The sequence below is a fragment of the Ursus americanus genome, chromosome 13 (assembly GCF_024610735.1).
Source record: "Ursus americanus isolate L20-20 chromosome 13, mUrsAme1.1.p, whole genome shotgun sequence".
Taxonomy (NCBI): Eukaryota; Metazoa; Chordata; class Mammalia; order Carnivora; family Ursidae; genus Ursus; species Ursus americanus.
The window spans coordinates 32,563,371-32,577,213 of NC_142139.1; the positions used below are offsets into that span (position 1 = coordinate 32,563,371).

At 37.1% G+C, this 13,843-nt stretch overlaps 1 protein-coding gene across 8 annotated transcripts in view; it reads right to left on the reverse strand.

Moving 5' to 3' along the window:
• INPP4B (inositol polyphosphate-4-phosphatase type II B) overlaps positions 1 to 13,843 on the reverse strand; it is a 745,035-nt gene that overhangs the window by 497,368 nt on the left and 233,824 nt on the right. For 3 of the 8 annotated variants that reach the window (XM_087866476.1, XM_087866477.1, XM_087866472.1), the window contains exon 1: positions 1,839 to 2,048. The exons of 4 other annotated variants lie outside the window; for them this stretch is intronic. The gene's annotated coding sequence lies outside the window, so the exon portion shown is untranslated. Of the gene's footprint in view, positions 1 to 1,838; positions 2,049 to 13,843 lie in introns of those variants that run through there. One more of the 8 variants, XM_087866479.1, reaches the window with a different exon arrangement.

Sequence of the window (13,843 nt, forward strand, 5' to 3'; positions counted from 1 at the left end):
GATTGCATTTTCCATTAAAAAACTGAGCTTGAAGAGAGGATGTAACTTGCAGTGGTACAAGGCCAGGAAGAAGCAGAACCAGTACTTAAACCCAAATCTTCTAAGTTCAGGAATTTCTATGGAGAAAGAAGGAAAGAAGGAAAGAAAGGAGGAAGGAAGGAAGGAAATAAAAAGAGAGAAAGAAAGAAAGAGAGATAAAGAAGGAAAGAAAGAAAGAAAGAAAGAAAGAAAGAAAGAAAGAAAGAAAGAAAGAAAGAGAGAAAGAAAGAAAGAAAGAGAAAGGAAGGAAGGAAGAAGGGGGGAGGAGGAGGGAGGGAAGGGGGGAAGGAAGGGATTTCTAAGGCCTATATGAAGTTCAGTGTATATTGAGACTCTGCAAGGGATTAGTACGAACTTCAAGCTTCTGCAACTGTCAATTTCTAAGTGCACAAGCAATCACATATATGTGCAAAATTATAAGCAACTCATAAAAAATGTAAAAGAATAAGTGAAGTTCCCCTTTTATCCCTGAGTTCCATTGGGCTTTATCTAGCAGTCAGGTCCATGTTCCTTAGTTTCAAGTAAGAGCTGCCCAGGGCTTTCAACAGTCACCTGATTGACTGTCAGAGCCTAGTCAACCTCAGAGCTCGCTGGCTCCAGTGCCGTCATTTCACAGGTATCTGATCCTGCACATTCAAACATGTATATATAGGTTAAATGGAAAAGACACGGGTGTGAGTAATTTAATTTGCACTAGGTCTCTCAGCCTATGTGAAGAGCAGATGGGCACTGGAGTTTTAGGTTGCTATTCCCTATATAAATTGGCAAAACTGTTGAATCCTGAATAACCACACACACACACACACACACACACACACACACACAAAGAGTATCATCCTTTGAATACTTTTGAATCTATATACAGCACCATGACTGAGATCAGCTCTGAGGGTGGGCAGAAGACCCCATCGTTCAACCCACCGGGTTCTAAGGCACAGCTTATCCTCCACGAGAAACAAGAGCAGACAGAAGTTGCTGATCGTGAACTACTACTCATTTTTCCAACCATTCGCTCCTGGTAGTAAGGAGAGGTGTTGGTGAGCCCCACATCTGCCCCTCCAGCCTTCCCTTCAAGAGAGATGATGAGGCTAAAAGCAGAGTACTCCTATTCCCGGTAGAAAGGGTAAAATGAATGAGAAAAATCTCTTCATTCCAGATAATGCATTCAAAGTTTGAATGAGTGAATATATGCTGAAATAAGTAAGTTGATTCTCATTAATATAGTCTTTTCCCCTAATTTCTAGTACCTGTGAAGTAAGTTCATGCACGTTGGGCAAAGTACACATAAAAAGGCATATCCCTTACGTTACACAGTGCTTGTCTTAAATTACCACAGACGAAGTAATCATTTTTAAATTCTTCTCTAACCACAGTTCATTACACACTCTAAGGAAGGCTTTTCATTATCCCTGTTTATTTATTTATGCTCCTGAAAAGGAATAAAAAACATTTCTAATTTAGGTACTCTCAAATCATACTCTACCTTCTCGCAATTAAAACACAAATTTACTGAAGACGCTGCTTGCCTAAAACAACCGTGTTTTCAAAATAGACACTTCGTGAAATTTGTTAGTAACAGTTGAATGCTTAGGAACAGAGCAAAGTTTCAATTAAAAGATTACAGTTCCGGAGCTAAAACGGGAGTCTGTATGCTCAAGGCCAAGCTTTCTTTCCTACATTCATTGCCTCTGATTTTAATTTGGTTTTGATTTTGTTTTTCCATTTTGTTTTTCTTTTCTTTTTCTATTTACTGTTCGATAGACATATAAATTATAGGGGAAAGAGCAGTCTGATCTTACCAAGAAAGTTGTTTTTCTCGAGTTCTTTCTTTCATTTTCAAGTGGGTTCCCGGCTCAGCCTTATTTTGCACGATCTGAACCTTCATTTCTTCTGGTGACTCACCAAGGTCCAAAGTCTGCCCCAGCATTACCTGAATGCTTGAATCACCCAGGAGTCAGCTTGCTTACGGGAAACTCCTCCAGTTTCCTTCACATAAAAATGGGATTTAGAAATGTCTAAGCAATAACTAAATGAAGAAATAAAGAAAGGACGTGCACTTTGGACTTCAGTGCCGTCATCATCATTTCCTTTCTCTCTCTCCTTAATATCATGTAAATTTCTAAGTGTCCCAAAGAAGTTGATGAAAACTGGGTACTTTGTGTATTTTTCCAAAAATACTCAAAAGTGACAACTCTCAAAAAACAATGGTTTCATTCCCATCGCTGATACACTAAGAGCAAAAGAAATACATTAATAATCTTGTTAGGTAATCATAGATATACTTAACAGCTACTGAAAATATTATTTGATAGGACATACTTCAATATATAATTCAGCACTATTGATGGATTGAGGCAGAATTGCTTCTCAGTTGGAAAAAATATCAAATAGATACTTTTGAACTTCTCAGCAGGTAATAATCCAGTAAGTCTGGGAAACATTTTGTAGGCATATGGAACAAATTACTATGGTAATTGCAAAAGGATTATTAATACTTACAGGTCAGTAGTCCTGACCTTTTCAAATGTAACTGTTTTGCAGGAAATATAAGCTAAAAATAAACCAAATTGTTGTGATTTTCTCCTAAAAAGTTTTAGATGAATGAGATAGCAAATTAATGAATTATTTAAACATATCACCCACATTTTTAGTCTGTATATGCACGTGAATAAGAAAGAGTATTTTCGAATTACACAGGATTGTACACACGTATACATTCTGTTTCTCTGTCTAATAAATTCTAGATGGCCACTGGAGGGCCAGATGGAAAGGGGAAACTACATGGTCTTCCTTTATTCATCTCTGTTTTGACCTTATATTTGGGAAAACTGAAGGATAATTCTGGCCAGTATTTGTTCAATTCTATAGCCTTCTGGAACAGACAATATCAATTTCATAGCAATGCCATAACCATTTATTCCCATCACAGCAGGGCCGCTTGCCTGATGAAAACATAATTGGAAAAAAGTCTTTCTTATGTGGCATTGTAAACCATCTGCCATATTCGGGTTTTATAATATGTAGCAAACTCAAAAAGAAAAGAGTGGAAACAGAAGTTTCTGGGACAACATCAGTATCTAAGAAGTACAAAGAGATCATGGTATCAGGGAAAGGTACACAATTATAACCAGCAAATGAATATGCCAAAGTACCTACCACTGCGAGTGAACATGGGCTATTATTGCTTTATACATGTTCCTCTGCTAGCTTTGCTGTATTTCCAACCCATCAAGGAGTGACTTATTTACTTGTGTTTATTAACAACCACATAGTGCTGTGTGCTAAATCTGTTCTACGTGCTTTATAAATATTAAATCATTCAATTTGCATAACCTTATAAAATGAACATGCCTAGTTTACAGTTAGGAGAAACAAAGAGAAAGAGCCAGGATTGAAACTCAGGCAATCTGTAACAGGATCTCCGTTCTTAACGCTACGCTGCCCTGGTGATTGTCTTCTTTCTTACTACACGGTCATAAAAATTTCTCCAAATTATGGGTAACTCTTTAAAAGTGAGGATTATATTTAAGATTAAATTCAAAGTTAGCACTAAGATCCACATTTACATCCTGGTATTCTGCAGTTCAAGAAATATGTGCTTTCGGGGCGCCTGGGTGGCACAGCGGTTAAGCGTCTGCCTTTGGCTCAGGGCGTGATCCCGGCGTTACGGGATCGAGCCCCACATCAGGCTCCTCCGCTATGAGCCTGCTTCTTCCTCTCCCACTCCCCCTGCTTGTGTTCCCTCTCTCGCTGGCTGTCTCTATCTCTGTCGAATAAATAAATAAAATCTTTAAAAAAAAAAAAAAAGAAATATGTGCTTTCTTTCCTGCAAAGCTTTTATATAAAACTAGGTAGACATAAAACAAAAGAGGAAGGATGTTTTCATCTCACCACTGATAAAGAATATAGTGATTAGATCCATGAAAAAACTATATATTTAACAAATACTGCCTCTCACACATAAATTTTCTGTATATAGGAAATATATGGGTAGGAAAATAAAATAAACCCTTTTTTCCCACTGCCTACAAAATATGATTTATTGTTTTGGATGAGTAACTAGGGGCAGGAAGCAGTGAGACCCTCCCATTCAAAAAAATATAGGATAGGGGTGCCTGGGTGGCTCAGTCGTTAAGCGCCTGCCTTCGGCTCAGGGTGTGATCCTGAAGTCCTGGGGATCAAGCCCCACATCAGGCTCCTCTGCTGGGAGCCTGCTTCGTCCTCGCCCACTCCCCCTGCTTGTGTTCCCTCTCTCGCTGGCTGTCTCTCTCTCTGTCAAATAAATAAATAAAATCTTTTTTTAAAATGTAGGATAAAAAGCAGGGAATAAATAAAACTAAAAAAAAATTAGTTTGTGCCTCCCTATAGGGAACTACAGTATATACTAAAGAAGTCAAATCATCTTTCAGTGTCCATGAAAGATCAGGAAAACAACAACAACAACAACAACACAAAATTGCTTCTTTCTGTACTTTGTTTCATACCAAATAATGAACTGATTTTCAGTGGCATTAATATGTTCTCTTGACAAACAAGTACATCCCAGGGGTCCCAGACTTCTTTTTTCTCACTCTCTTTTTTAAAAAAAATCCCTGAATACTTATTTTGGGGTGCCTACGTGGCTCAGTTTGTTAGGCATGCAACTCTTGATTTCGGCTCAAGTCGTGACCTCCGGGTCCTGGAAGTGAGTCCCAAGTTGGGCTCCTTCCTCAGCAGGGATTCTGCTTGGGATTCTTTCTTCCCTCTCCCTCTGCCCTTTCCCCTCCCCCCACTCACATGAGCAAGCACTCTCTCTCTCTCAAATAAATACATCTTTAAAAAAAAAAATCCCTGAATACTCATTTGAGAATTAACTTAGAGCCCTCGTCACACTTGTTCCTTTATCCACTGAAAAGTTTTTATGCATTATGAAAATTAATTAGGAAATATTTTACTGCAATTTTTTAATGAGGAAGTAATAGGACTAACATTGCTTAAAGTGTTATAATTTGGGGAGAGAGATAAAATTCAAACTGAAACTCTGGTAAGCATAATTTTCAGCTACTTTGAGCGGGGGAAAGATTCAGTTCTCTACAATTGACTATAAGCTCCATGAAAGCAGTATCTGCATTGATTCTGGACTTGGCAGGAAAATTAACACCCAGAAGATGCTCTATGGTTAAAGCCATTTTAAATTCTATTTAAAAGAAGAAGAAAATAAAATGTATTAGCAATTTTTTAACAAGCTAAGGCATTTCAACATGTTTGCATATCAGTGCTTTTACAGACCTCAACTGAACTCTTGATCCCACTTTTACCACCTGTAGCCTACACGTAGAACTTGCAACATGCTAATGAATTGCACTTCCTTCTCCCTCATTTCAGGCCTCTTTCCTCTTTCCTACATCTCATCACACACCCACCCCGGAAGGAAGACATATCCTTTTTCAACCCATAACAACCCAAAGTCCTGCATCAGATATTCTCTCTTATTCGGAAGTTCTATCTTATGATTACCTTCCCATTTTTCTACCTGGCTCCCATTACAATATTTCTTTGCACTAGTTCTGCCCCCCAAAGATTTCCAGAAGTCCTCACTCAATCCTCCGCTGTCTCCCAGAAATGGGAGAGTGCAAAGTCGGGAAAGAGGTGGAGGGGAAAAGAGGGAGAGGCCTTGGTACCCCCAGTTGGAGGCATTATGCATCCAGAAAAGCTTCAAATCCACCCAGGTCCAATATTCCTCATTTTTTCCCCTTCTCTTTGTCCCTCCGATTGTTCATCTGGATCCCACATCTTGAAGTCACACCCCCGCCGATCTGTCTAACCTGAGCAATATTTGAATTGGTTATGTAAATAAGATAGCTAACCAACGTTCACATGTACTGGTCAACATTTATGTTTGAAGGAGGCCAATAGTGATTATATATACTCATAAACACCCAAGAATCTTTGTTGTAAGTTTTTTAATGTCAATACTCCATTCTTATCACATGCTCAGTCTTTATAAATTCTGCAAAAACAGCATAATTATGCTTTGGCAATAAAAAAAAAAAAAGATAGTTTCACACATCTCTAGAGATTGAAAACATCAGCCCAAAAGTGAAAAAGTTTTCTTAACAGCCGTGGAATTAAATAAAATGATACTTTGACAGTTTTGGCAAGGGGATGGCAGACAGTAAATTAGAATCAGATTATTCCAGAAGTAAAGAGAACACCAGCTAATTAAAGAGAACATAGACCTATATTTTAGCCAAATGGTATTTTTAAAGGCTATGGTGATAAACAGTACTTAATTGCGCCTGATATGTAGAAAGCATTGAGTAAAAATTCACTAATTGAATAAATGAGTGAATGAATGAATTAATTGCTTTTCTGGTTTATACCAGGACTATTAAACTAAACTTAGAAATAGCTAGCCATTTTCTACATTCTTCAGTTATCTATTATTACTTCAGAAAGAGTTAATGATAAAGATTCTGTCCTCTTCGATTGCCAGGAGTAGGCCCCTTTCATTTTATCTTCTCTTTTCAAAGCTCTTCCTGTCTTTGAAGGTTGCCTGTCATACTGTCCTGTTGTTGAATTCACTTAGATCTTAAAAGCTCTTTATCACCGGCTCATAAAACTATAACATTCTGCTCAACGCTGGCATTATAAGGAAGCAATGCTGCCTCACTACTCTGAGAAGCGCTGGGGCATTGGCACGTATGCCTCCAGGGAAGGCCTGAGAGCCAGGTACCTGCTAGACAAGCTCTGGGGTACCTCCACTCCTGAAGGCTCCTCCAGTAAGAAGAGAGAAATTAACACTAACGTTGTGATGCAATGGGCCACTCAGTCTCTTAGCCATCCTGAGGCATTGGTGGGAAGTTGGAAAGACACTAAAATACAACGCTGCTTCTCACAACCACACTACATTCTGGCAAAAGCACAAGTCAGTGACAAATCTGCATGCGATTATCTCTTACAGAAGAGGGCTCTCGCTGCTCCTCTGCTTGTAGGATTAGAATGGATACAGAGAAATTAGCAAGGATTTAGTGATTCAGGATTTTTTAAAGTAAGGAAATTTTTATCTGGGTAAGAATATTCCAACTCCCCCCTCTTTATTAACTCTCTGAGTTTAGACGAGATTCTTCCTTTCCCTTTACCTGTAACTCTTTTTTCTCCATCATAAAATGTGAGGGAATAATACTTACCTTCCAGTTTGGTGAGTCCTGTGGTTGGCATGTAGTAAATATTTGTTGAAAGACTGATAAGCATAAATAACTATTCAATAAATGTAAATAAAGACATATCTACATAATATTATATAATTATATCATATAATTATAAATTATATATAGTATCATATTACATATTATATAACAGGATATATAGTTATATTATACATATATAATTATTATATATTTATATATTATATAATTTATATATTTATTAAATTATATAATTACAATTTATAATATATAAATATATTTATATTATTTAGTCATCAATAATATAAATATATAGTAAGTATATATTTATTAAACTGTATATTTGATATATTTATAATAGAATATAATATATTTACTATTATTTAATAAATTATATATTAAATATACAATTCAATAATATATAAATTATATAATATAAAATATATAATTATATAATGTATAAATAAAACAAATTAACACAAATTATTTGCATAGTATAATATATGTATATACTTGTGTATGCTTATATATGTTTATATGTATTTTAAAGAATTACAGTGGCAGAGAGGACAGATTGTTTTGGGTAGGTTATACAAGATGTGGTTTCCATCCCCCACAATGGTTTTCATCTATTGCAATCCTTACCCAAAGACTCCCAGTTCCTACAGGAGGAAGAGAAATGGAAATACTAACCCCAGTACCTAACTTCTTATCACAGAAAGGAGAATCAGTAAAGCTGAAAATGAAACCAGTCTTCTATCAGTTGTTTTATTTGCCCCTTTTACTGTTTTCTGTATCCTCTCATTTTCTACAGTGGAGAACCACACATTTACATGCTAGTGACTAAAAGTGGGGAGAGGTCCCCCTGGGGATGGCCAGCCAAGCAGAGAGCTTTCAGGAGGATGGAGAGTCAGAAATGGCTTCAACAGTCAATTTGGTGTGTCCTTCTGAGCAGCTTTCAGTATGACCTTTGTTGACAGAAAATATTCCTCTTTTATCTTCTTGCTTGAATCTTGCGCCACCCAGTTCCTTCCTTCTTTTAACAAATCTTTCCCTCCCTTTCATGCCCAAGGCCCTACATCCATTTATGGCTTGTCTCTGGCAACGGTAGGCAGCAATTCTTTGTTCTTCAAGACAGTATGGAAGAAAGTGGAGAATTTTGTTCCTGAGGTAGGCCATCATGGTATTTCGGTCTGAAGATAAAAACTCTGAAAGTCAGTCATACACTTGGCTAGAGGAGGGTTATCTCCACCAGCTTGTTTCTCAACCTTATTATGCTAAAAAAAAAAAAAAAAAAAAAAAAAAAAAGAATGTAGTTCACCTCTCACTCTTAAATTCCAATTTTGAAAAATTTCCAACTAGGGGCACCTGGGTGGCTCAGTCAGTTAAGCGTCGAACTCTTGATTCCGGCTCAGGTCATGATCTCAGGGTCATGAGCTCGAACCCTGTGTCCAGCGCCATGTCATCATGGAGTCTGCTTGAGATTCTCTCTCTCCCTCTTCCTCTCTCTCTCCCCTTCCCCCACTCAGGCATGCATGCTCTCTCTCTTTCTCTCAAATAAATAATAAATAAATCTTAAAAAAAAAAAACAAAACTCCAACTATTATCTTTGGCTTGGATCACGTAAGCGTGGTAAAAAGGAGGCAAGTGTATGGTGGAGGATTTAGCACATCATCATAGATTCCTTGTGCTAAATCACAGGTCTAAGTTTAGCTCGAGAACGGCCACAAAGGATTTCTGAATACAGGCTCTCATGCTGGACCAGTCCCATCGCCACCTGTTTTCTTCACTTTAATGTCCTCCTTATCAAACCCATCTTGAATTATACTCACAATTTGCATTCTCCAATTTTCTCATGTCTTTCTACTTAAAACTTGTTGGCTATGCATATACTATTTATTTGCATAGAATTCTACAATTTACAAAATACCTTTATATGTATAATTTCAATTGATTATTTTAAACGGGTAAGGAAACTGGTATTATCCCTATTTTGTAGGTGACTAAAGTAAAATTCAGAGATATTAGAGGACATGACTGAGATTATATGATTAAAAGGTGCCATAGCTGAACTTCTAACTTAAACCATTTAACTGCTGGACTTCATCAATGCTGAATGCCTTAGTATGACATTTAAGAGATTACAAAATCTGAACTCATCCACTTCCAACATTAGATCTAGCTGTTCACAACTAACATTTCTGGTCTTCTCACTGTCCCCCAACTTCATCTGGAGAGCTGATTCTCTCCCACACTCTGTATTTCCCAACCTGGAATATTCTTCAGCCTTCTTATTCTCTATCTTTCCTGACCCAGACTCTGCTAGCCTTTCATCTACTTAAGATTCAGGTCACATCCCACCCTTCCTCCAAGCTTTCCCACTTGCCACCAGCCTAGTATGGTCTCTCTTCCATGAGAGCCCTGTGTGGTTATTTTTCATCTCTTATGTGGACATTATGAGCAGGCCCTCTTGACATTAAATGCTGTCTTTAAGCCTTACCCTGGCTGGATAAAGTTACTTGAAGCTTAGAGAATGAGAGTATCCCCTGAGGTACCATGTTTTCCTGTCATCTTCTGTTGTGCTGTCACTGGGGACAGAAAATCACCAGCTTATCAAGAGAGTACTTTTCAAAATTGTCAGGATTCAACTCAAATATCCTCTCTTTGATAAAGACTGCCCTGACTCTTTTAGAATTCAGCAAGCTTTCTCATATCCTCACAGTAACTGGTACATGCTATTTATTTAGCACTTAACATGCTGTAAATGTTTTTGTTCGTTTATACAACAACGCCCTACTTTCCGTTGCAGAGCTCCATGGATATAAGGAAAGTGATACTCATTGTGACCCACTATGGCACTGACTCCAAATAGACAGACTTCATTAAATATTACATGGCTGGGTGGCTGGCTGAATGAATGAATGAACGAATGAATGAATAAAAATGTAGATTTAGTAGCAACTGGAACACAGACTCCCTTAATGACAGTTAGCTAGCTCTGAGAGCCTCAAGATATCCAACAAAAGTCTTGTTAATCCTTAATTTGGCTGAAATAACTTTCAACTCTGATAGGGGTCAAAGGAAGAGAAATTTACTGTGGAATATGGTTTCCCTTAGGAAGTGTTAGCCACATTATTTTGGCTCTCCATTCAGTCCCAAATCCCATTTGACCCATAGTTTAGCAGAATCATGATGAGAAGCCAAACAAAAGAGGAGAAAGAAAGAAAGAAAGAAAGAAAGAAAGAAAGAAAGAAAGAAAGAAAGAAAGAAAGAAAGAAAGAAAAAGAAAGACAAGGAAAAAAAGGAGAACAAGAGTTCCTATTGAACAGAAACAATGGGTGGATTCACTCAAGGAGAAAATCAAAACAAGAACTACAGCAACTGTTTTTAAAAAACGTAGAGGATTTTGAAGACCTACTCTATTTAACAGATGAGACTACTGGGGCCCAGAGTGGGTTGTGAGGTGACCAAGATTAAACAACTAAACCAAAGTTTTCTACCAACCATCCACTTTCCCCACCATACTTCACTGTTTTTCTGATGTTTCTGTTGCTGCTATATGATGAATTTAAAAGTTCCACAGTAACAAATAATGACATAAACATATAATAATAACATAAACACCCCTAAGTTCCTATTTCCTCATCAAGAAGGCAGAATGATCCGAATAGCCAATGTACAGGAGCGCCTAGGTGGCTCAGTTGTTAAGTGTCTGCCTTCGGCTCAGGGCATGATCCCGGGGTTCTAGGATCGAGCCCTGCATCAGGATTCCTGCTCCACTGGGAGCCTGCTTCTTCCTCTCCCACTCCCCCTGCTTGTGTTCCCTCTCTCACCGGCTGTCTCTCTCTCTGTCAAATAAATAAATAAAATCTTTTAAAAAAATAGCCAATGTACAGAGATGCACAGAGCCTTAGTATTAAGTGAAATAGTGAGTGTACAATGCTTAGGACAGAGATGGCATATTGAAAACACTCAATAAGTATTACTTGTTATTAGCAACTATCATCTACTTCAGACTCATGCCTGCTTCAATGTAGATCTTCCTGGAAAAGCCGGCATGAAAACAGAACAAGTACAAACATGATGTATTCTATGCTTGTCACAAATATGAAGCTTATGATAACTGTGCTTTACCATTACACCCTTGACCCTGTGGTTACTACTATGTATACAACCTGCCTAGTTGCTCAAATAATTCAAGGTGCTGGATGAAAAATTACATATTGCGTGTGCCCAGGTTACATTTAAGAGATTGAATCCCTGACTGTGCCCTTTCATAGCTGTTACAAATCCACTGAGTGTAGGGTGGACACTCTAATGCTTTTTACCTAGGCTGGACATCATTTGTGGTGTTCCAATAGTCCACATGTAACACAGCTACATTTCCACTCAATGTCCAGGTGAGACTAATTTCTTTACGTAACAAATATTTATTGAGTTTCTAGTATGCACCAGGCACTTACTTGGTGCTGAAGATATAGCAGTGAACAAAGCAAGCAAAAATCCCTCACCTATTAGAACTGCATTCTAGTAGAAGAACGATCCAGAATAGTAAAGGGCAGAATAAAAGTGTTTATTCTTTGGAAATGTCATCTTCGAAGCCCAAAGATAAGTTGCCCTTACATTGGAAATAAACAGATTTTTATAAAAAGCTGTCTTTTACCTTGACATTATGCAACCTATCAAGTAAGATCTTAGGCATGGACTTCCATATTATGACCAATTGTTTTCCCTGATTTGCCTCTAACTTCCTTATTTGCACAAGGGAAACCAAATAAGAATAATACATCAAAAGATAAAATAGAGAAAAATCTATTGGCCATGAGGATAATAGTTATGGATATGTTAAAGCAGAAATACCAAAACCTTAAAAGGAATTCATAAATCATGTCACCAAGGGAAAGAAAGACACAAAGTCACTTTTAGGACCCATTCACCCAATCTCTACCATCCCCATCATCCTTTCTCTGGTGGTTCAACCTAAGCCTTTCAAACCAAAAGCAGCATCTGTAGTTTGCGATCACACTCAAGGGTTTGCACTGCAACATATCACTTCCTCTCTCCATACCTGCTACAATGGAATCAACTCCAAACCCAGAATTTTAAATATAAGGAACAGTTCAAATGTAACAGAAAAGAACTGCCTGAGCATTGGCAGAACATGCTATATTTTCTGTTGTAAGATTCATGGTATTTCTAAGTATTTTATTTAAAAAGACATAAATAAATGATTTATAGTAAGAATAATAATGGAAATGGCCAATGTTTTTTCAAGTTTATGGTCCTATTCCACACTACACACACACAAAAAGCAAACTCAGTTCCAGAATGGGTACTAATATTATGCCCATTTTACAGATAAGAAAATGTAGCACTGAAGACTAACATAACTTGGGCCCAAGTTCTCATGACTAGTAAATGTCAGAGCTGGGACTCACACATCGACAGTCGGCTGCTATCACATGCCAAACTGTTTTCTTAATACAGTCAGCTCCATCTTAACCATGACTCCATGAATTACTTTCTGCTCCCTCTTCATATTTGTTTTTCCCCTGACAGACAGAAAAACTGCTGTAGGACAGGAATTAGGTTATGTGATTTTACATTGTCCATGGAGATTAGAATAGAGTTAGACATAAAAGCAACCTGTGACAAACAACTTAAAATCCCCAAATTTTGCTTTGTTCATATATAAAAGGTATTTCTAATCCTGGCTCTTTCAGTATCATGGGTATTTATAATGAGGTCCATGGTATTATAAATAAGAAAATGTTTTGTGAACCCAAACATGAAAATGTAGAAGAAATGTCTGTAAGATAGTGATAACTTTAATTTTTCTCTTAAATACCCTATCCGAAATTAACTTCTACCCTCTCTGGGCTCTCCAAACACAATTTCTGAACTTTCACTATAAGATTTATCTCATTTGGCCTCAATTTGAGCTAGCTCATAAGAGTCGATTGTTGTATTTTCAGGAAATTTGCTAGCTATTAAGCAGAGTCACTATTTTTTAAAAGTATATTATGTAAATTTATAATTTAATAAATTCTATTAGAAACAAAAATAGAATACTTGGAACTAATTACTCCTAATTAATTTAGGACATTTTACTCTTTGTGCTCATATGGAGCAATTGTATCTATACGATAGAAAAACCATATATTGAGCTATAGAGGACCTCTTCCCAACTTCGCAGTCAGGGAGTTCATGTCAGTACTTGAAATTGGGCATGATGAGAGAATTTTCACGATGAATATCAGAGAGCACTACAAATCAAGACTGAACTTGATGCTTTATTGATTATCTGGACTTAAGGAAACAACGATAATATGTTAATCATGCAAACTAAACTTAAAAGTGTTTAATATCCTAAAAAATGGCAACATCATACATAGGTTGGTATGGGCACAAGAATTGTGCAAAAATCAATGAAAGCATTATTTGAGAATTAATGGCTGTATGGAATTTAATAATATATTGCATATTTTATTATTTTTAAATTATGCGTCACCTTTACATCTGTAAGATATTTAATAAATGTATGCATTTGTGTATATTTATGCATATATGCACATACAGTATATACACTATATATACACACACAGAGATATGTGTGTGGGGTCTGTGAGCAGCTGTTT